We start from the raw sequence: 22,806 nt of genomic DNA on the forward strand, positions 1-22,806 counted from the left end.
AGCTTGTTAAAGAGAGATCTGACCTGGAAGTAAGGAGAAATTTCCTGATGGTGAGAACAATTAATGGCATTGTTCTCCAAGCTTCTTTGGAGTTATCCTAAAGATGCTTTTTCACGAGTTGGAACTTCCTTGGAGTTGTGAATGCTCCATTGCTGGAGGTTTTCAAAAATAGACTGAACAACCATTTAATCGGTTGAGCAGGGGTTGGATGAGAATACTTCTAAGGTCCCTATGATTCTGTGATTACTTGAAGGAAGATGCGGAAGGCATATTTGTCGCTTCTGGAGTGTTGAGAGCAAAGGTCTAAAAATAATAGAATAAAATTTAATAGAGATGGATTTAGCTCTTTGTTTATGTAACTGAAATCAAATGTTAAAGCAATCCTGGCTTGCCACTAATACTTTCTCAAAAGATCTTGGAATGCTGGCTGATGGCACCAGCAGAGTGCAGGCAGCAGTTGGGACCTTCAGGCACCCTTCAGCTGCATGCTAAATCCTGTGGCAGGTCAGCTGCAAAGAGGCAAAGAAAGGGGGAAAGAGGAAGTAATTCACCACCACAGGTACATTTGTGTAGGCAAACTTCTTCATCACTAGCCAGAGCATAGAACAACTCAAAGAAGTAATGCAAGATCAGAAGTTATGGAGAAGACTGGCGCATAGAATCGCCAAGAGTCAGACATGACTGAATGGCTAACATCATCCTAACCAAAATAATTAGGCCCACAGATTACTACCCTTTTTTCCTCCTCCACATAAGGGCAAATGACACAACAAAGAACCTGAGTACAATGTTGAGAGACTATGAGCAACTAGGCACAATAAAGTTAAGGATTTAGGTGCACAAATAATGTTCTCATCAGTACTCCCAACAAAAGGTCAATTCCTTTTTGGAAAAAGGGAAAAAAGAATTCTAGAAATAAACCACTGGCTAAAGGGTTGGTGTCACCAAGAGGACCGTGGACTGCATTACCTACATGAAGGACTTTGACAAATCCTTTATGGTTCTGCTTCAGCGGGGGGATTAGAGTAGAAGACCTCCAAGGGCCCTTCCAGCTCTATTCTATTAAGGTTCTACATTTAGGCAAGAAAAACCAAATGCATGGGTACAATATAGGTGGTATCTTGCCCAATAATAGTAACTGTGAGAGGGATCTCGGAATCCTAGTGGACAATCACTTAAATATGAGCCAGCAGTGTGCTGTAGCTGCCAAAAATGCCAACACAATAATAGGCTGCATTAATAGAGGTTAATAATCAAGATCATGTAAAATGTTAATACCACTTTATAATGTCTTGGTAAGGCCACGCTTGGAATACTGCATACAGTTTTGGTCACCACGATGTAAAAAAGATGTTGAGACTCTAGAAAGAGTACAGAGAAGAGCAACAAAGATAATTAGGGGACTGGAGGCTAAAACATATAAGGAACGGTTGCTGAAATTGGGTATGCCTAGTTTAATGAAGAGAAGGATGAGTCAAGCTATTTATTCTCCAAAGCACCTGAGGGCAGGACAGGAAGCAATAGATGGAAACTAATCAGGTAGAGAAGCAACCTAGATCTAAGGACAAATTTCCTGACAGAACAATCTGTGGGACAACCTGAAAAACTAGAAGGTTTTAAGAAGAGACTGGACAACGATTTGTCTGAAATGGTATAGGGTTTCCTGCTGAGCAGGGGGTTGGACTAGAAGTCCTCCAAGGTCCCTTCCAACTCTATTATTATTAATTGTTATTGTTATTGTTGTTGTTATTGCTGGTAGAAAGGGTCTTTTTGGGTCTTTTTGTTCCTTTCTGGGCTGGCTAGACTTTTGAATAGTCAGGAGATGTTGTTAGTGTCTGTGTGCCTATTGATGGCTGATTTTTCAGAGTGCTAGGCTTCTAGAAATTCCCTGGCATTTTTGGACTTGGCTTGGTCTAGGATGGTTACATTTTCCCAATTGAAACTATGGTTAAATCTGCCTACATGTTGTGCAATTAAAGAATTTTCATCATGTCTTCTGACTGCTAGTTGGTGTTCATGGATGCCTTCTGCCAGTCCTCTGCCTGTTTGTCCTACATAGAGGTTGTTGCAGTCCTTACATTGCATGTTGTAGATCCTGTTTTTTCATCTAGGGTTGTTGGGTTTTTTGGTAGGCTTAGGATGTTTTGAAGGGCTTTAGTTGGCTTGTGTGCTATGCTGATTCCATGTGGTTGGTGATTTCTGTGATATTCGTGATGTATGGCAGTGTAATTCTTTTTAGGGTTTGAATTGGTTGTGTTTGTATTGAGTTATATTGTCAGGGACTTTTTGATAAAGTTGCATGGGTATCCATTTTGTTGGAATGTGTTGTATAGATACTCCATTTCCTCTTTCTGCTGTTCCGGGTTGCTGCAGTGTGTTTGGGCCCCTCTAAATAACATCTTTCCGCAACTTCTCTTGTGGGAGGCTGGGCTGCTGCTTTGGTATGGGAGCACCTGGCTGGGATGGGCAGTTTTTCTGCAGACTTTGTGTTTCTGGTTTGCACTGAGGGCCCCTCAGGTCATCCCTGAGCTACAAATATCCTGCTTTACTTACAGTAGTCCTCGACCTATGCCCACAATTGAGCCCAACATTTTTGTTGCTAAGTGAGATAGCTGTTAAGTGAATTTTACTCCATTTTATGACCACTTTTGCCACAGTTGTTAAGTGAATCACTGCAGTTACGTTAGTAGTACGGTTGTTAGGCAAAACTGGCTCCCCCATTGACTTTGCTTGTCAGAAGTTTGCAAACACATGACCATAGGACACTGCGCCCATTGTGAATGTGAGTCAGTGGCCAAGTGTACTTTGATCACGTGACCAGAAAAGGCTGAAATGGTTAAGTGTGAAAAACAGTCATGTCACTTTTTCAAACAGGCACTAACTGAACTGTTGTAAATCAAGGACTATGTGTACTTTCTCATGATTTTTAATTTGTAATGGATGCTTGAAAAGCAATAAATTAAACACAGTTTAAACTGAAGAGGTTCTGAAACAGAAGTATTTTTTTACTTGAAGCTTTAAAAAAAAATATTACACAAATAAGTCCATGCCAATTTGCAACATTGGATAAAATCCAAAAAGGAGGGAAGAACTATGGAAACCCATCCTCGGCTCAAGTTATGGAGGATGTGAATCAAAAAAAAATCTCTGACACTTAGGACTGCCCTTCCACCAGAAAAGAGGAGGGTGAGGGTCACAGAGAGCCTGACCTCTCACCTGCAGCTGGTCCCTCTGTGTCTTGCATCTCAGTTCCCTCCCCCCCCCAGCCTCATGCTCTGAATCAGGGTGGCTAACTTGATCAGCATCCCATAAATTGGATCAAACCATTCATGGAAGGAGATGGAGCTCTGTCTGGTGGTAAATGACAAAGGCCTCCGGGCACTGGGCCCACTTTGTTTTCCTCCACAGCAGCATTTCTCTTTGTCTCCTCCTTCAATTTGAGTCAGATTGTAATGCCACCAGCCATCTCTGTGACGGTAGCTCTGAGGAAAACTGCCTGTTTTAATCCCTCATTTAGTGCATCAGTGACACTTTAAAAAATCCACTTCTAAGTCTCCTTTTTCTACGTGGCTTTTGACTTTGCAGCAATCATTTTGCTTCTCACCAGAGCCAGATGTTGAAGGATCCAACATTTTCCCAGGCTCCCACGTCTGAGGGAAAGGGTTGTAAGCTCTAGGGAGGCCATTTTTGCCTCTGCCTAAAGCAGTCAGGATAAAGTCTGCCTCCCCAAACACCCCAAAAGGCTCAATGGAATAGAACAATCTCAGTTCCTTTGTCAGGCAGAAGAGGTTCCACATGTTAAGTCCTCGAGTTAATGGCGAAAGAAGAACACGCATTCTGTAGCCAACAACTGTTTATTCTTCTTCTGCTCACTCCAACACAACTCAGAGACTCGCAGGCCTCTCTCACATTAAATAGAATCCCCGGGCAAAAAGGTTACAAGAAAAAATAGTGCGCTTTCGCACCTTGCGCATGTCTGGGATATCTGCGGTACCCCAATACCCTATTGCCCCCCATTCTGTGCTGGAGGTACCAGAATCAGGATTTGCCTCTCTGACTACCCCCTTTTTTACTGATTTCCTTCTGGGAGCAATTACAGCATTTGGCCAGTTTCTTTGAGTGGATGCCAGTTCTCTTGTAGGGTTTGGATTGTTTGGATGCTCCCGATTATTCTCCCTGTCTGGAGTGCTGTATTAAGTTTGTGAATAGTGCGGGTACCCCCTGGGTGGCTCCCTGGCTGGAGTAAGTAGTGGTGTGTGCATTGTTCCTTGTCCCCATGAATTCCTGTTGGGCACACTTGCGGAACCTTGGGAGGGGCCTTCCCCTGCCTCTTCATTTGCCCTTGACTGCTGAGAGCGACCTTCCCTCTGCACACTATAACCCTCCTCCCCCCCAGAGAAAAACCAGGAGTGGAAGAGGAAGAGTCCAGTCTCATATGCAGCTGATCTATGTGCCGCCGGAGAACGCGGCCATCATCCAAGGACACCTCGTAGGACAAGGGACCAGTGACCTTGCAGACCACAGCTGGAATCCACAGATGACCAGGCCTGTAGTTCTGGGTCCAAACTGGAGCACCCACTTGCAAACACCTTGGTGCCCTTGGCTGTGAAACCAGAGGTGCCACCCTGTCAGGGTGCAACCTGTCAAGTTTAGTTATCAGTCTGAGACCCCAGCGGAGTTCTGCTGGGCTCTTCCCAGTGGAAGTACAATGTGTGGTGCGGTGTGCAAGAAGAAAATCTGCCAGTCATCGTAAGTCAGTTTCTTGAGGGCGTCCTTGGTGATGCACACCATTCGTTCAGCCATACCGTTGGTGGAAGGGTGGAAAGGGGCTGAAGTTGCATGATGGATCATGTTGGCCTGCAGGAAAGCCTGGAACTCAGAAGAAGTGATTTGAGGACCGTTATCTGAAACCAGAACATCTGGAAGGCCGTGTGCTGCAAAAATTCCTCTCAACACCTGGATGGTCCTGGCAGTAGTAGTGGAGGAAATAGGAACAACCTCTAGCCACTTTGAATGGCTATCAACAAGGACCAAGAAGAATTGCCCCTGAAAGGGCCCAGCGTAATCTATATGCACTCTGGACCAAGGTGATTGTGTTTCCTCCCACCTATGCACAGGGGCATTTCTGGCATTTCTGGTCGTGAATGCCGGCACAAGTGACACCCTGCACCTGGGCCTCTATAGCCTTGTCTAGCCCAGGCCACCATAGATGGCTGCGCGCAAGCGCTTTCATCCTGACAATGCCAGGATGACCCTCATGGAGAGAGACCAAGATTCTCGGTCTCAATGAGGTAGGAATAACTACCTTGCTGCCCCACAACAGGCAACCCTTAAAGGTGGATAACTCATGCTTCTTGAGCCAGAAGCTTTGGAACTCAGTACCTGGATTTCTGTCAGGCCATCCAGACAAACCCATGAAAGCACACGTGTAAGTGTGAAATCAGTGGCTGTTTCTGCAGCCACATCCCTGGCATTGAGGGGAGATTCAGGCAACTCCTGAATGGAGAGAATATTGATGGCAGGAGCAGGGTCTGCTTCTACCAGCTTCAGAGATAGTCTGCTTAGGCCATCAGCATGACCCATTTCCTTACCAGGTTTGTGAATTAAAGAATAATCATATGCTGACAAAAAATAGACCACCTCAGCATTCTAGGAGAAATAATATGAGGGGTTTGTTTGTTAGTTTAAACAACCCCAGCAGAGGCTTATGGTCTGTGTAGACCGTGAAATGTCGGCCATATAAAAAATCATGGAATTTCTTAATTCCTGCTACTAAGTGGCTAAGTACAGCTCCCACCCCATAAGGAGATGCATCACAAGCGATGCAGACAGGTAGTTTTTCATTGAAATGTGCAAGCACATCATTGGACGTAAGCAAGGTCTTGACCTCATTGAAGCTCTTTTCGTGGATTTTGGACCACTGCCAAACTGCCTGCTTGTCTAAAAGCCTATGTAGTAGTTCTGCTACAGCAGCTTTGTGAGGTAGGAAAGCGTTGTAAAAATTCAAGAGACCTAGGAAAGCCTGCAGTTCACTTTTAGACTTAGGGCTAGGAGCCTGCTGTATAGCCTTTAATTTAGATTCAGCAGGGTGAATACCTTGGGCATCTATTTTGAATCCCAAGAAATCTGTAGAAGTGACTCCTATCTTACACTTGTCTTTTTTTAGTTTTAGGCCTGCTCTTCGGAAACGAAGCAAAACAGCCCTCAATCTCTCTGCTAAATTCTGAGTAGATTCTCCAGCAATAAGGACATCATCAAAATAGGGGCAAACTCCAGTACACCTCTAAGTGTACTCTCCATGACACTTTGGAATATTCCAGGGGCTACATTTACTCCAAATTGCAGTCTCTTGACCTTGAATGCACCCCTATGAGTTACAATGGTCTGTGCTTCAGCAGCTGCTTCATCAACAGGTAACTGTTGATATGCCTGTGCCAGATCGAGCTTTGCAAAAACTCACCCCCCTTTGAGGGAGGCCAAAATATGGCTGACTACTGGTACGGGGTACGTGTGCTGTTGCAGTGCCTTGTTTAGTGTGCACTTGTAGTCTGCACATATGCGTATGTCCCTGTTAGCCTTGAGAGGCGTGACTATAGGGATTTCCCATGGACTTGAATCTACAGGTTCTAAAATACCTTGCTGGATCAATTTATCCAGCTCAGCATCAATTTTACCTTTTAGTGCAAAAGGTACTCTCCTAGCTTTAACCCTAATGAGTGTGATGGTAGGGTCAAGCCTCAAAGAAACTGGAGGCCCCTTGTAGGACCCAAGCTGTGGACTAAACACATCTGCAAACTCCTCCCAGACTTCTGCTAGGCCCAACGTTTGCAAATTTTGCAGCCCAGTAACCTGGATTCCCAAGGCCTCAAACCAATCGAGTCCTATAAGACTCGTTCATTTACCCCCAAGAACCAACACATCCAATGGACCTTCAAAATCCTTGTGCTGCACTGTAAGGGTGGCCTCCCCCTTTACACACACCTTGGAATTTTGAAAATCTGTTAAGATTATGTTGGATGGCCTAAGTTTGGCCTGGAACCCACTGCTGTTGCAAATCTTCCTAAATGTTAAGGTGACCAATCGTCCTCCTTTAGGGAGGACAGTCCTCCTTTTGTAAGTTCTGTCCTCCCTCGAAAAGTGTCCTCCTACATGTCCTCCTTTTTAATATTTGAAGATTAATCTACAGGGCTTTTTTTTTTCATAGAATGCCCAGAACGGCGTTCCGGCACCTTTTTTGAGTTGTGCTACTCCCCCTATTGGCTTTCAAAAGCCAATAGGAATTTCTGCTGAGCATGCCAAACACCCGGCTCACTCCAACACAACTCAGAGACTCGCAGGCCTCTCTCACATTAAATAGAATCCCCGGGCAAAAAGGTTACAAAAGAAAATGGCATGCTTTCATGCCTTGCGCATGCGCGCAGGCTGGCACTGCTTAGTCTGGTCCCAGGCACCTTGCAACAGCCCAGGACCATAGCAATGTCCCGAGCCTGCTTTTGCAGGCTCAGGACACGACACCACAGGTGAGGTTTCCTTTGGCACCAAAATAGGCAAAGACACAAGGATCTTTCCTTGGCCTCGTACAGCTACAACCTTTACAATCCTAACCCTTCTTTAAAATATTTGAGCCATATTTAAAGACAAAAATCACATTGGTATTAACAAAATACTGAAATAATTAAACATGGTGGTAATTTAAAAAAGCTACTCTAAATATGTCAACAATTAGTATGAGATTATAGCTAAAATGAACCAGTGCACTTCATGGAAAGTCCCCCAAAGCCGAAACTGTGTGAAGAGTTTCCAAGGTCAGAAAGCAAACCTTACAAAGATGCTTCCTATTTCAGGGAACAATCTGTTAACAATTTTGAAGCAACCTTCATCTTGTGGAGATTCCTCAGAGGTTGAGAAGAAGAGTAGAAAGACTTGATTTGAAGTGAGAAGGATGCTGTGTTGCAAATTCATTTAAATGCATTTTGCTGCTTGGACTTTCAAAGTGAAGGGCAGTATTAATTAATTAATACTTAACTTTGTATGGTCACCATTTATTTATTTGAACTTATTACTCTAATGGATCCACTGCAACTCTTGGCAGCTATAAGTACAAAGTAGATAAAAAGTCTTTAATTGAATTGATTTATTAAATTTATATGTTGCCCATCTTGCTATCCAAAGCAACCCTGGGTGGCTTACAATGTAATATCTGAATAACGTAAATGTTACTTTTTCTTATGATTCTCAACTGATTGCTAATTTCTCTCATCAAAATTACTCAAAATTATTATTTTCCCCCCATAAAAATGACAAAATCCTTAGTTTCATATTTATTAGTAAAAATGAGTGTGTGGAAGGGACTGTCGTATGTGTGTGGGATAACTGGGTTTTACTCGGCAGCTGCTTTTAAAAAAAAACACCAGACGGGATTTTTTGCAATCTGGCTAAGAAGAACAGCAGATGAACAAAAGCTACCAAGTCTATTTCTGCAACAACTGTTGATGGAAAAAAACCTACCAGATCCATCCTACAGTTTCAGCCTAGTCCTTTCCAAAGATCATCCAGTAATAACAACAAATTAAGGAGAAATTTATAAAAAGCAAGAAGGTTCTATACTAGACGATCCAGGATTCCTCCCAATTCTAGGTTTATGTTGTTAGTGCACGCCAGCACTCATGTGGCAATCACAACTCATAGCTTGACAAGAAAAGGATATGTTTAATTTTAAAACAACACTTTTTAAGCAACAACATAAAACAACAAATTTATGTTGTTTGTGCATGCTAGCATTTTCTGTGGCAACAAGAATTTAACTACTGAGCAAATTCAATTTTTTTTAACTAAGGAAGACAAACAAAGCTTCAAAGTGAATAGATCTGTTTGCAGCCATGTTGAGCCATCAGAATAAAGAACACCGTCTTTACCATTACCTAAGCAATCATGTATTTTTGGAGTCAATCCCCAAACAATATAAGGGTCACTAAGTTTTATAATTCTTCTTTTGGGTTAGGCGATTAATTTATATGGCCATCCAACTCAACAGTGACCCTGGGCAGCAAATCATAATTAAAAACAACATATTAGCCTAAAACAAATACACACCTAGTGGCAAAGGTAAACAGCAAACAGCCTCAGTATGACCTATTCATGGAGTGTAACTGACATTCGGACCCTCATGGCCTGGCACACATCCATGTCTCCAAGGCCTTGAAAAGGGCCAGGCAGATTGGGGTTGACCTAATCTTGGGGGTGGGGGAGAGCAAGTGGAAAGATAGAAAAAGGTAAAGATGGCAAAAGGCAGAGAAGATTGGAAGTAGGAGGGCAAAATGTGTAACAGAGGGTTAGAATTATAGTTATAAAATGGGAGTACTCTTTGTTGCAGTATCTCAATAAACCAGCTATATTATGAAAACAAAATAAAAATGCACCTTGCTTTGTCTTGGAAATAAGCTTTGCTCGGGGCAGGGAGGAGGGGATCTTGCAATAACTACCCGTGTAGCTGTGTGATGTACAAGGAGGCCCTGCTGGGAATTCTCTAGGCAGCAGGATGAAAACCGTGTTGCAGGGGACATTTCAATTTTTGCTCTAGACAACATTCAAGATGGAGTTGGAGGCTGAACTACATCATAGCAGAACTACATCCAAGGATTTTTCAGAGATCAAAAAATATTGTTCCATATTTTCCAGAGACGCGGAGACATCAACACTGAAGAACTGGAGACCCAAAAGACACCTTGGGCATCTTGAAAACTGAGTATAAGTCTGCTATTTTTGGTAAATGATTAAAGCAATGTTTATTTACAGCTATTCTGTCACTTAACTTCCACAGCAACCAGTAGAGCCCCATTAACAGGAAAAAAATCCCTCTGAGACAATCTGATTTTCCTGGATATATTTGGAGCAATGCTCAGCAACTTAACCTGGATACAGAATCAAGGAAAGGTTTGGGTGAGAGAAAACCCAGCTCTCAGACACCAACACAACAAATGTTTTTCTCATTGCCCTGTGTCAGCTTGCAGTTGCTTTCTACAGGGACAACCCAGCGCTGGCATGAAGGCTGTGCCAAGACAATGGCATGCAGGGCATTCTTGCTCAGTGATGATCATAAAGCCAGATCTGGAGTTGCTATCCTGCCTGGGGCTCCTCTCAACTTTCACCTTTTTCATCATGCCTTGGTTCTTATCCCAAACCAAAGCTTTTCCTGAGGATGATGATCGGAACAGAATATAGAATAGAGTAGAGTAGAGTGTCAGAACCCCTATGCATTTTTCCTTTCTTTCCTATCCTTTCATGGGGAAAGGGGGATCTATGGGTATTCTCCAGTGTACTTCCTTTGCTTTGTTTTATTCTCTTTAAAGTATCTTTCTTGAGGCAAGAATGGAATGTGCATCCGGCCATCAACTTATCTCCAGGTGGAGGGAAGAAGCCACAGAGAGACCTGATAGCCTTGAAAACGGCACCTTATTGGTTCTTTCTCACAATAATTTGACACTATGGATTGGCTTTGTTTGAACCAGCCGGTTGGACAATTGAGGTAGGGTTTGAAAGGCTTATTTTAATCTAACGTTTCACATGGAAAATCCTCAGATCCTGCCTTACTTTCCTACTGTCAATACCTTCCAATAAAAATTCCTGTTGAAACAATGCAAGTTTCAAGAGTTCTGTTTTCTTGGGAGGATTAATTGAGGCAGGTCCTTACATTAGGCAGGATCTGCAAAGTAATCAACCTGGAGGGAAGAAAACCTCTACTGTGAGGATTGTGCAAGCGATGTCTAATCACTGCGGTGAGAGCATGAGCGATGGGTGGAGGCCCCCCCAAAGGCTTGCCCAAGTGATAGCGGCTTTGACTCCGTCAGCTCAGTTGACAGAGAACTTCGTAAAGCTGAGATGGTTGATTGGTGTGGGGAAAAAAGAAGACTGGGAAGGAAGATCCCGGAAAGTAACCATCCACCACGGCAGTCACCAGGGTGGAAACATGAGATGGAATGGTCTCCCTGTCAAGAATGCCACAATATAACAGCCTAAAAGCCAAAGTGGTTAAATCATTGCTGTCCATGAAACAACTAGATGCCCCCGTCACCACGAGGGTGAAAGCAAAGAACCTACCCACCCTAGACAGCACAGCAGGCACTGAATTCTGACAAGCTCTGGAGAAGGATGAGTGGTTCCTTAGCCACAAAAATCTCTGTTCAATGAACAATGGACTGCCGTGGGTAGGGAGGAAATTATACGTCCCCACAACCCAGAGATTAAAGTTCATGCAATTCTGCCATGACTCAAAGCTAACTGGACATTTTGGGTTCATGAAGACTCTCCGCCTAGTAAATAGAGAAATCTGGTGGCCATCCTAAAGAAGTAGCTCGTTGCCCCATTTGTGCAGCAGCGAAATGGAGGCAAGGAAAAATGCCTGGCCTTTTACAGGCAGTAGTGAGCCCTTCAGCACCATGGAGAGAGATTTTTATGGACGTCTACTGGAGAGTGCTGGAAATACTGTCATTTGGGTAATGATAGATTTATTCTCTAAACAAGTTCACCTTACCAAAAAATCCCAACTGCTAAAGCCTTGGCAAAAATGTTTGTGCACCACATCTATCAGCTGCATGGAGTCCCACAACACATATCAGATAGGGGGGTTCAGTTCACTTCAGAGTTCTGGAGACCCTCATCCAGTCATCCACAAACGAATGGGGAGATAGAATAGAATAGAATAGAATAGAATAGAATAGAATAGAATAGAAATGGAAGGGACCTTGGAGATCTTCTAGTCCAGCCCCCTGCTCAAGCAGGAGAACCTATACCACCTCAGACAAGTGGCTGTCTAGCCTCTTCTTAAAAATCTCCAGTGATGGAGTGCCCATGATTTCTGGAGGCAAGCTGTTCCACTGGTTAATTGTCCTTACTGTCAGGAAGTTTCTCCTTAATTCCAGGTTGCTTCTCACTTTGATCAGTTTCCAACTATTGTTTCTTGTCCTGCCCTCTGGTGCTTTGGTGAATAACATGACCCCCTCTTCTTTGTGGCAGCCCCTCAAATACTGGAACGCTGCTATCATGTCTCCCCTATTTCTTCTTTTCTTTAGACTAGCCAAATCCAAGTCCTGCAGCCATTCTTTGCATGTTTTAGTCTCCAGGCATTTGATCATCTTAGTTGCTCTTCTCTGGATTTTTTCCAGACTCTCAACATCTTTTTTGTGATATGGTGACCAAAATTGGCTGCAGTATTCCAGGCGTGGTCTTACTAGGGTTTTATAAAGCGGTACTAATACTTCGTGTGATCTTGATTCTATGCCTCTGTTTATACAACCCAGGATTGTATTAGCTTTTTGGGCTAATAGTCGTGATGGTCCACCAGGACTCCAAGCTCCCTCTCACAGTTGCTGTTTTTGAGCCAGGTTTTGCCCAATCTGTACTTGTACCTTTGATTTTTCTTGCCTAAATGTAGGACTTTTCTCCACACTGAAACTCATTTTGTTGGATAGGGCTCAGTGTTGAAGTTTGTCAAGAACTTTTTGGATCCTGAGTTTGTCTTCAGGGGTTTTGGCTACTTCTGTCATCTGCAAATTTGATGAGATCCCCTTCAATTCCCTCATCTAAGTAATTTATGAAGATATTGATGAGTAGTGGGCCTAAGATGGGACCTTATGGTACCCCACTGCTTACTTCTCTCCACTCTCCAAGTGCCCGCCAACATGTAGAGGGGGAGGGCCCCTTCCTCCAATCACTAGAGAGGGTCCACATCAGGAGCTTGCTTCTGATGTGGGAAAGAAGGCCACAGGGTGGCCAATTGCCTGGCCCCCCAATTTGTGCCTATGCCAAGGACCCCGAGCCAAGCCAAGCCAAAGAAAACTCCGAAGAAGACAAAGAAGAAAACATGAACAGCTGTCAGAACCCATATCGATAGATCCCCAAATCCTTTTCTTTCACCTCCCCATTTACTATTTCTTCCTTCTCCAGCCTGACCCGAATCTCACTCTCCTCTCATCCTGGGTTCTGCCATACTCCCAGGAGGAGGGGGAGTGCTTGAGGGTTATTGCCTTGACTTCCTCTATCACTACAAAGTACTTTGATTTCCTAAAATATTTCTTCTGAACTTTCCCATCCCTTACTGTCAGCTAGCAAAGGGAGGGGAAGAATGGAATGCAACCTCTGGGGACTGTGTTATCTCCGCACTTCCAGAGAAGGTGCGAAAAACTGCCTAAACATTGCAGTTAAAACCAGAGACGGACTGATGTTATCTCCCTGTTCCCACGGAGAACCTAACACCTGGGGATTGTACCATTTGAACTGACTGAATGAACTATGGGTGGGGTTTTGCTTGGGACACTTTTACCTACCATTCTGAACAGGAAACCCTCAGATCCTCTCTAGTATGCCTGCTAATTTCTCCTAATAAAGGTTCCTTTTGGAAGAAACTGCTTCCATGTGTTCTGCTTTCTTGGGATGAGGTATTGAAGTGGGCCCTGACATTAGACAGGATCTGCAGTAACAGCCCGGAAGGAAGACCCTTACCGGGGACTTTGCAAAATTATCCATGTCGGATACATGAGCAGGGAAGGAAGAATCCACTGTGAAGGGGGAACCCTCCTGCCAGTCGGAGACCTACCAATCGTCCAGCTCCAAAACTTCCTATACATCGGAAGCCTCGGTGGTCGATGGGCATTGGGAAGAAGGACAACTGCAAGAAAAAGTTAAGGAAGGTGAGCCATCAACCAGGGTAGCCATCAACCAGGGTGGAAGCTGGAAATGGAGAAGTCCCTCCACCTCAGTGAAGATGAGGGAGATCATCCAGGACATCTGAGCTGGATGGTGGAGCAAGCGATTGACATGATGAAGATGGCTTTCAACTCCCTCAAGGAGGAGAGGCCCGACCCGTGCACCCAACCCGTGCACCGGAACCATTCGAGTGGGTTGCAGCAAAAAGGATACCGAGGGTGAGTCCAAAGCTGAGGTCCTAGGCAAAACAACCGAACCCGCTGTGGTCGCTACGGCAGCCCCTACCCCCTCCCACCCAGCTAGGGACTGAGAGACAAGGTGCCACAGAAGGAAGAAAAGGCAGCGGTCCATCCAGAAGTTCCCACCACTGGATGTGAAGTTTCGTGGGGAGCCGCGATGCCTGGGATTTCAGCCCAGGTCCTGAATTATATGGAGGAATATGGCCAGGACATCCCCACTGACCGCGCCAGAATCCGCATCGTGCAGGCAGCTTTAGACGGCATCGCCACTGGCTGGGTAGTGGACCTGTACAATTCTGATGCACCGGAGCTGCTGAACTTCAACCAGTTCATGTTCTCCCTCAGACACAGGTTAGAGGATCTGTTGGCAGATCGGAAGGCCCAGGAGAGAATAAAAACAGTGAAGCAAGGCAGACGCCTGATGGCTGAATACACCCAGGAATTCCGAACCATTGCTAGCAAGCTGAACTGGCCAGAAGACATCTTGCTCAACCATTTCAAGGATGGCCTGAACTATGATCTCTATGATGCTTGCCTTCCTCGAGGAGACCCACACCGACTGCATGATTGGTATGTCCTGGCCAAAGAAGCTGAAATCGACCTGCAAAGAGACACCGCAGAGGGAAGCCCTGGGGAAAGCCACCACCTGAACAACCCTGTCAGACTGTGAAGCAACAACCCAACGCAAAGAAACCCACTGGCTGTTTCAGATGTGGAAAGGAAGGGCACTGTATCGCAGACTGCCATTCACGCACTCCATTCGAGAAGCCAGATTGGGGCTCAATTGGGAAGTCCAGAAGATCACCAACCAAGCCCCGAGAACCTGCCATGAAGGGTACTGAGACCGTTGAGTTGCCCCCTATCGCCCAACAAGGGAAAGGAACTCCAGCCTACGCCACTGGAGCGTCCAACTTGTCAGACAACAACTCTGAGGATGAACCCCTGGTAAATGGACCCATCGCATCCCTCACCCAGACAGTAACCATACTAGCCCCCTCCATGCCGGAAGCTGTAGAAATAAGGGCACTATAATAATAATAATAAAGTTGGAAGGGACTTTGGAGGTCAACTAGTCCAACCCCCTGCTCAGGCAGGAAACCCTATACCATTTCAGACAAATGGCTGTCAGTCTCTTCTTAAAAACTTCCAGTGTTAGAGCATTCACCGCTTCTGGAGGCAGGTTGTTCCACTGGTTAATTGTTATAACTGTCAGGAAGTTTCTCCTTAGTTCTAGGTTGCTTCTCTCCTTGATTGGTTTCCATCCGTTGCTTCTTGTCCTGCCTTCAGGCGCTTTGGAGAATAGCTTGACTCCCTCTTCTTTGTGGCAGCCCCTGAGATATTGGAACAGTGCTATCATGTCACCCCTCGTCTTTCTCTTCATTAAACTAGACATACCCAATTCCAGCAGCCTTTCCTTATATGCTTTAGCCTCCAGTCCCCTAATCATCTTTGTTGCTCTTCTCTGTACTCTTTCTAGAGTCACAACATCTTTTTTACATCGTGGTGACCAAAACTGGATGCAGTATTCCAAGTGTGGCCTTACCAAGGCATTGTAAAGTGGTATTAATACTTCACTGATTGACTCTGGGTGCACGCGTTGCCTCATCAGCCCCACGCTAGTAGGAAACTTGGGCATTCCAGTGAGGAGACTGAAAAAACCGATTTCTTTCAGTCAATTAGATGGGTCCATAGCAGAGGGAATGCCGGCTACCCTAGCCACGTTACCAGTTCAACTCACATTGGAGGACCACATAGAAACTATAATATTTGTGGTAACCGCAGGCATGGAATGCCCCATAATTCTGGGCATGGCATGGCTAGCAAAATGGAATCCTAGGGTGGACTGGCGGACAGCGGGGCTCAGATTCCCAAAGGGAGAACAGCAACCCCCACCACTCCAGAGGGCCCCGCCTGAACCCTTGGGCGAGAAAGCAGCGGGGGGAGAGGAAAAGGAATTACCCAAGATACTCGAAGAATACAGGGGCCTTGCTGAAGTGTTCAGTGAGGAAAGATCGGACAAATTACCTCCCCACCGATCCACAGACTGTGCAATGGAGATTAAACCTGGGGCAAAGCTCCCAAAACCCAGACTGTACTCCATGACCCCAGCAGAGCTAAAAGATATGCAGAAGTTCATAGATAAAAACCTAGAGAGAGATTTCATCCAACCCACATTGCCAAAAGTGGCTGCGCCAGTCCTGTTTAGAGAAAAGAAGGATGGGACTCTTCGTCTGAGCATGGATTATAGGGCCCTGAATGGTATAAGCGAAAGCAATCTGTACCCCCTGCCACTAATGAAAGACATGTTATCCCACTTCTCAAAAGGGAAGATCTTCACTAAACTAGACTTGTCAGAGGCTTACTACCGTAATAGAATCAAAGAAGGAGACGAATGGAAAACTGCATTTAATTGCTCCATGGATGCTACCAATTCAGGGTCCTACCCTTCGGATTGCACAGAGCACCAGCAGTTTTCATGCAGTTGATTAATGATGTACTACGGGAGCACCTGTACAAGGGGTCCTGGTTTACCTAGATGACATCCTCATTTTCACGGAAACCAAGGACGAACACATGAAACTAGTTAGAGCCATCCTCAAGAAATTGCAGACCGCTCACCTCTATGCCAAACTATCAAAGTGTGAATTCCACAAAGAAAAGATAAACTCCCTAGGATATCGAATCTCTCCCGAGGGCATAGAAATGGACCCTGAAAAGGTTCAGGCGGTGCTCGAATGGACATCACCCCGTGTAAGAAAGCAACTACAAAGCTTCCTGGGGTTCGCTAACTTCTACCACCAATTCATCCCCTCATTTGCCCAAATAGCTCTGCCAATCCCGAATCTACTAAAAACCAAAGAGGTAGATAAATCAAAACCCAGCCAACAGCTAAAATGGACGGTGGAATATCAAGCCGCTTTTAAGAGACTAAAAAGACTTTTTTTGGCTGAATCCGTCCTGCAGCACCTCAACCCAGATAAGTCCTTTGTAATACAAGTGGATGCCAGAGATGTATCTGTAGGGGCTGTACTGTTGCAAGTGAATGAACAAGGGGCATTACAACCCTGTGCATACATCTCCCGAAAGCTCACTGAGACAGAACAACTGTGGGCAGTATGGGAGAAGAAGGCGTACGTGGTGAGGTGGGGGCGCCTCACCTGGCGACACTTCCTTGAAGAGAATAAGATCCCCTCCCAGGATCTGGAAGCATTAAAAGCACCCAGTAAACTCATCCCTAAGCAAGCCCAGTGGTCGCAAGACTTCCACTGGTTTAATTTCACAATCAAACATCTGCCATGCGGGGGGAAGAATTTTCTAGCTGATGCACTTTCCCATATGCCCCAGTATAACAGCACCAAACCTAGCATTACAAAACCTCTCATGCCTGAAAAGCAACTAGCAGCACAAGTGACTACCTGGGCGCAAGCAAAACTGAAAAAACCATTAGCCAGCCAAGCAGCGATTGAATTCAGAAAAGCCTTAGAAACCGATGAGTGGTTCCTAAGTCACAAAAACCTATGCACCATCACCGATGGATTACCCTGGTGGGGGAAAAATTATACATACCAAAAAGCCAAAGACTCACATTTATGCAGCTATGCCATGATACAAAATCAGCAGGCCATTTTGGGTTTGTGAAAACATTACATCTAGTCAAAAGACAATTTTGGTGGCCATCTCTGAAAAAGGACATTGTGCAGTGGCAAAAAGACTACAAGGAAAGTCCCCAGGGCTGCTGCAGCCAGTAGCAAGCCCCTCAGCACCATGAAAGGAAATTTCCATGGATTTTATAATGGAGTTACCAGAAAGCAGTGGGAATACAGTTATTTGGGTGGTGACCAACCTGTTTTCCAAATAAGTACATTTCATACCCTGCTTGAAAATCCCAATCGCAAAAACCTTAGCAAAGCTGTTCGTTCAACATATCTACCGACTACACGGGGCACCTCAGCGCATGATATTAGACGGGGGTGCAATTCATGTCAGAATTTTGGAAGGGGTTCCTGTCCCTTTTGGGTACCGCCCAGGGACTGTCATCTAACCATCACCCGCAAACAAATGGTCGGATGGAACATTCAAATTCAGTACTTGAACAATATTTAAGATGCTTTATTAATTACCAACAAACAAACTGGACTGACCTACTTCCATTTGCCGAAGTTGCCTACAACAATGCCGTTCACTCCAATACTGGCTACACCCTTTTCCAAGTAGCCACCAGCCAAAGTTTCAACCCAGAACGAACCAGCCATCCCTTCTCTGAAGGAGTTGTGGCTGAAAAGATGGAACCCATCAATTGACTAGGGAAGTAACATGGTGACTGAGGAGCAAAGCCAAGAAAGGGCTGGGAATGGAGAAACTACTGAAAGTTAGGTGAATGCTGTGAAAGTGAAAGCAGAGCCAGTTAATATGCTAGCAGAGAGCTGCCCAGCAGAGCCAAGTATCCCAAAATCCTTAACTCATGCACACACGGGGGGACCACTAAGTACCTAGTAGTGTGGATAGATTTCCCTGGGCTCAAAATGAGTGGCTACACAAGAAGCACATTAAGGCCCCTAGACCAGGGCTTTTCAACTGGTGGTTCATGTACCACTGGTGGTACATTGGCACCTGGCAGGTGGTACACAGTCCTGGCAGGTGGTACACAGTCCTGCCCAGCCTAGCCAGGTGCAGTGTCCCAGCCCCCTGAATGAGCTAAAGCGGCACAGCGTAGGACTTGCTGTGAGAGAGTCCTCGAGAGCTGCAGGGCTGCTGGGGTGAGACAAAAGCCCAGGGATTGGCACTTCTGGCACACCTGGAAGAGAAAGGGGGGTGGAGACAGGAGAGTCTATAAAAGGAGGCAGTTTTGGCAGGGGAGGGAGAGAAAAAAAGACACTAGAGAAAGAGGCAGAAGAGAAAGGTCTTTTCTCAGAGAAGCAGTGAGAAGAGAGAGGAAAGGCTTTTGGGGAGGTGTGTGTGCATGAGAATGGGGAGGATTTTGGAGGGACATGCTTAATGTTTCATGCTGAAACTTCAGGTTTAATTGTGCTTACTGTTCTCCTATGTTTACACTTTTTTCAGGGGGCTGGCATGTCAAGGTTGAATTGCTATGATGCCTGTTAACTTCAACTTGCCATAGAAATGGGGGAGGGGTAGAAAGCATAGGGATGAAATGAGATTCTAAGAAGCCGTCCATGGACCGTGAAAGCCTACAAGAATGCCAAGGTGTCTGGCAGAGAAATGGACCATTCCCGTAAAGACAGATGCAAAAAACAAGTTAAGTAGTTCTGCTTTCTCCCTGTTGCTTGTCACCTTCTTGTCACTTTCTCCCACTAATGGACCAATAATTTCCTTAACCATTTTCTTGTTTTTTACATGTTGAAAGAAGCTTTTTTGTTATTTTTGATTTTTGTTGCAAGCCTTAGTTCATTTTCAGCTTTAGCTTTCCTTACTTCATCTTTGCAGGCTCGGGCTATTTACTGATATTCTACCTTAGTTATGTGCCCCTCTTTCCACTTTTTATACTTGTCCTTTTTGTCTTTCAGTGTATCAGCAGCAGAGATTAACTGCAAGGTTAACATCAGACCAGCAATCAAGTAAACAATACCCCACTCAAAAAACTGCCAAAGAAGCCAACAGTAAACAGCCAAACTAAAGAATCTCTAAGACCACCCCCACCAACACTGACAGGTAAGCCACTAAAATATAAACTGACAACAAATAGCACTCCTTACTAGCACTGATGATGTTACCTAGTTTGGGTAATGAAATGTGTGCAAGAAAACAAGCCAGCTCAGAGAGCACCAAGCACCAAGGACCCCTCACTGTAAAGGATCAGCAGACCAAGGGCTCCTGCATGTGAAAAACTGCCCAAGTGGCCTTAGTGCTCTTTGATCCACCAAGTACCAAGGACCTCACAGTTCAACCCTGAGCTGCAAATGTTCTCTTCCATGGGTGGCATTATTTGCAGGCTGACTTATTTCGGCTCTTGATCAGTCATATCTGAAGATTGCAGGTCACTTGCAAAGTTCCCGTTTCAGTAAGTAAGACTATATAAAACACTGTATAAAAGAAAATGCAATTATATTTATTTATTGGATTTTTATGCCATTCATCTACCCTACAAGGTGACTCCCAGTCAAAAATAGTTAAAAGATTAAAATATTAAAACAACACACATTAAGAGAGCTAAGAGCCAGACAGGATGAGGATGCTCACATATTGTGAGCCAGATGTTTACACTGGATTTGGCATTTTTGTCCACCAATCAAGTCCTTCTCAAGGATTTGGGAGAGGCAGATGTTGTATTAAAGGTATTGTTGCAGGATGTGAGCTGTTCTGAGTCAAGCTGTCTTTTGCAATTTACTGATGATGGTTTTGTCAATACTGATGGTGCTCAAATGGTACTCCAGATGTTTTGGGATTGCACCCAAAGTGGCCATTACTATTGGTATTACCCTTGCTTGCTTCTGCCACAGTCTTTCTAATTCTATTTGTAGATCTTTGTATTTTGTTATCTTCTTCAGTTCTTCCTCTTCTGCTCTCTCCAGGTACTTCCCCATCCACTAACCCAGTGGTTCTCAACCTGTGGGTCGGGACCCCATTTGGGGTCGAACGACCATTTCACGGGGGTCGCCAAACAAGGCTGTCCGCCATTTTTTCCCCTTTTCTTTGGCCACACCCCTGGCACCCGGTGATGTATAAGTGGTTGGGGGTCACCACAACATGGGGAACTGTATTATGGGGTCGCGGCATTAGAAAGGTTGAGAACCACTGCACTAACCAGATATTTGTCTATCTTATCGATAATTGTTATGTCTGCAGTGCCATGTGTCAGACACCGTCTATTTGAATTCTAAAATCCCAAAGCACCTTAGTGTCACAGCTGAAGCTTGGCTCACTTTGCGAACCCTGTTCACAGCCAGAACAAGAAGTAAGGGTGGGGGAATGCAAGGGAGGGAATGGGAGAGCACTTAAAGCCACGATATACCAGGGTACCAAGGTCACCTGCTGGGAAAGTCCACTAGTCAAAGAGTCTGTTCCCAAAACAAAATGAATATAATTGATTGGAGGGAATAAAGTGACAATGGGAGGGCCAGGGAAAAGGAGAATGTTTAACTATGCTATTTGCATGCAAAAATGTTAGAATTGGCTTTGCTAATTCCGTATCCATGTCAGCTCAGTAAATTGTACTCTTGGCAACAGAAAAATGTCTCAGGAGTCTTTGTTTGCTATATGACCTGCGTGGGATACTTGACATTTGGCTTCTTTTTTTTTTTACTTTGTCTATTTTGGGGTCCCACCAATTCTTGCTTGCAGGCAAATGGTATTTCTTGCAGATCTTCCCATGAAACACCGGAGCACATCCACCTGGTTGCATCCACTGGGATAGTCACTCCATCTTGTCCTGTGCTATTCAGAGAGTTAAAGGTGATAAGCAGCCCGTTCCATAACCATCTGTGACAGAGATGAACTTTGGGCATTCAGTACTAGACCCTGAACTGGCTTCCCACTGAAGCTTCCAAAGACAGCCCCATTTAGAACTCATTGCAGTAATCCAGGCAGGAAATGGCTAAATCATTAGAATCTGCTGGTCTAGAAATAGTGCATGGATTTGTGCAAAAGCCGTCCTTGCCTCCTCAGGCAATAGTTGTGAGTCTAGGATGATTCCCACTGACTCTGTCCAGGAAGCACTAAGGATGGAAAATCTTCAGATCCAGGAGGCCCAAATGCCCATTGACGTCATTTCTGCTATGGATGAGTCACAGTCAGTTCTTCCCCATCCACTGCCTCACTGCTTCCAGTCACAGGTAACAGTCACAGTGGCACAGCCTCACCCATGCTGGTGAATTACCTCCCCCAGTGGTTTCATATAAATGTTAAATAGGAGCGGGGATAGAGTTGAGCCCTGTGGCTGCCCTTTCAGGGCCAACCCGTTAAGATGGTCCAGAAGCATCAGGAAAACCCCTGAAAGATTCAGGAAGGGTAAGGAAAGATATAACTGGCACATCTCACCAGCTCCAGGTATCACATCAGCAATCTTCTAAAAGGCATCCTCCCTACCCACAGGCTGATAACCCTTCAGTAAAGGAGAATATTTATAGCTCAAGGTTGAAGTGAGGGGTCTTGGTGTTCTCTGTTTTCTTACAGATATTTCATTACCCAAACATCACCAGTACTAGGATGATAACACTTCCACAAACTCACAACAACATCCACCAGTTAAGAACTTCAGGACACCAGTGATCTGTCCTGAAACAAGCCTCAACCTCAGCCCCAGCAACATTATTATCATCATCAGCATAAACACAGACACAGACATAAACACAGACACAGACACACAGACACACACACACAGACACACAGACACACACACACACAATATATATCTCCTGCAGTACCAGGTTTCCCAGAGCTTTGAGAAGTATGGACTGATCTATTCGGGCTTCAGCTGAGCAAACCACACAATACCCAGTGATTATGTAATATTGGTTTCTTCTCCTACACAGAGATGCTTTCGGAGGAGGTGGTTTCACTAACATCAAAATAATAATAATTTTAAAAAATCTCCAGAGTCTAGAAAGTCAGCAAAAGAACATGCTGCAACTGAAGCAAACATAGCAATCAAAGGGAGCAGAAGCAAATTATTCGGTTTCGCTCAGCAAGGCGAACAGTCCCAGGCTGTTGTTTTACTCTAGAGGAAACTCTACTCCACAGTGCAGAGTCTTGCTATGGAGAAAGGATGATTCGAAAGGGCTTCAGTCCCAGTAAAATTGTACTCATAACTTACATGTCACCTTGGGTTAGGGTTGTTGTTGTCATTGTTCTTTGATGGCTTTGTTGCAACAAGTTTTAAACTGAGGTACCTCACATGGGCTAACTTAGG

The sequence above is a fragment of the Crotalus tigris genome, unplaced genomic scaffold, assembly GCF_016545835.1.
Source record: "Crotalus tigris isolate CLP2741 ecotype Arizona unplaced genomic scaffold, ASM1654583v1 scf7180000018958.179846, whole genome shotgun sequence".
Classification (NCBI taxonomy): Eukaryota; Metazoa; Chordata; class Lepidosauria; order Squamata; family Viperidae; genus Crotalus; species Crotalus tigris.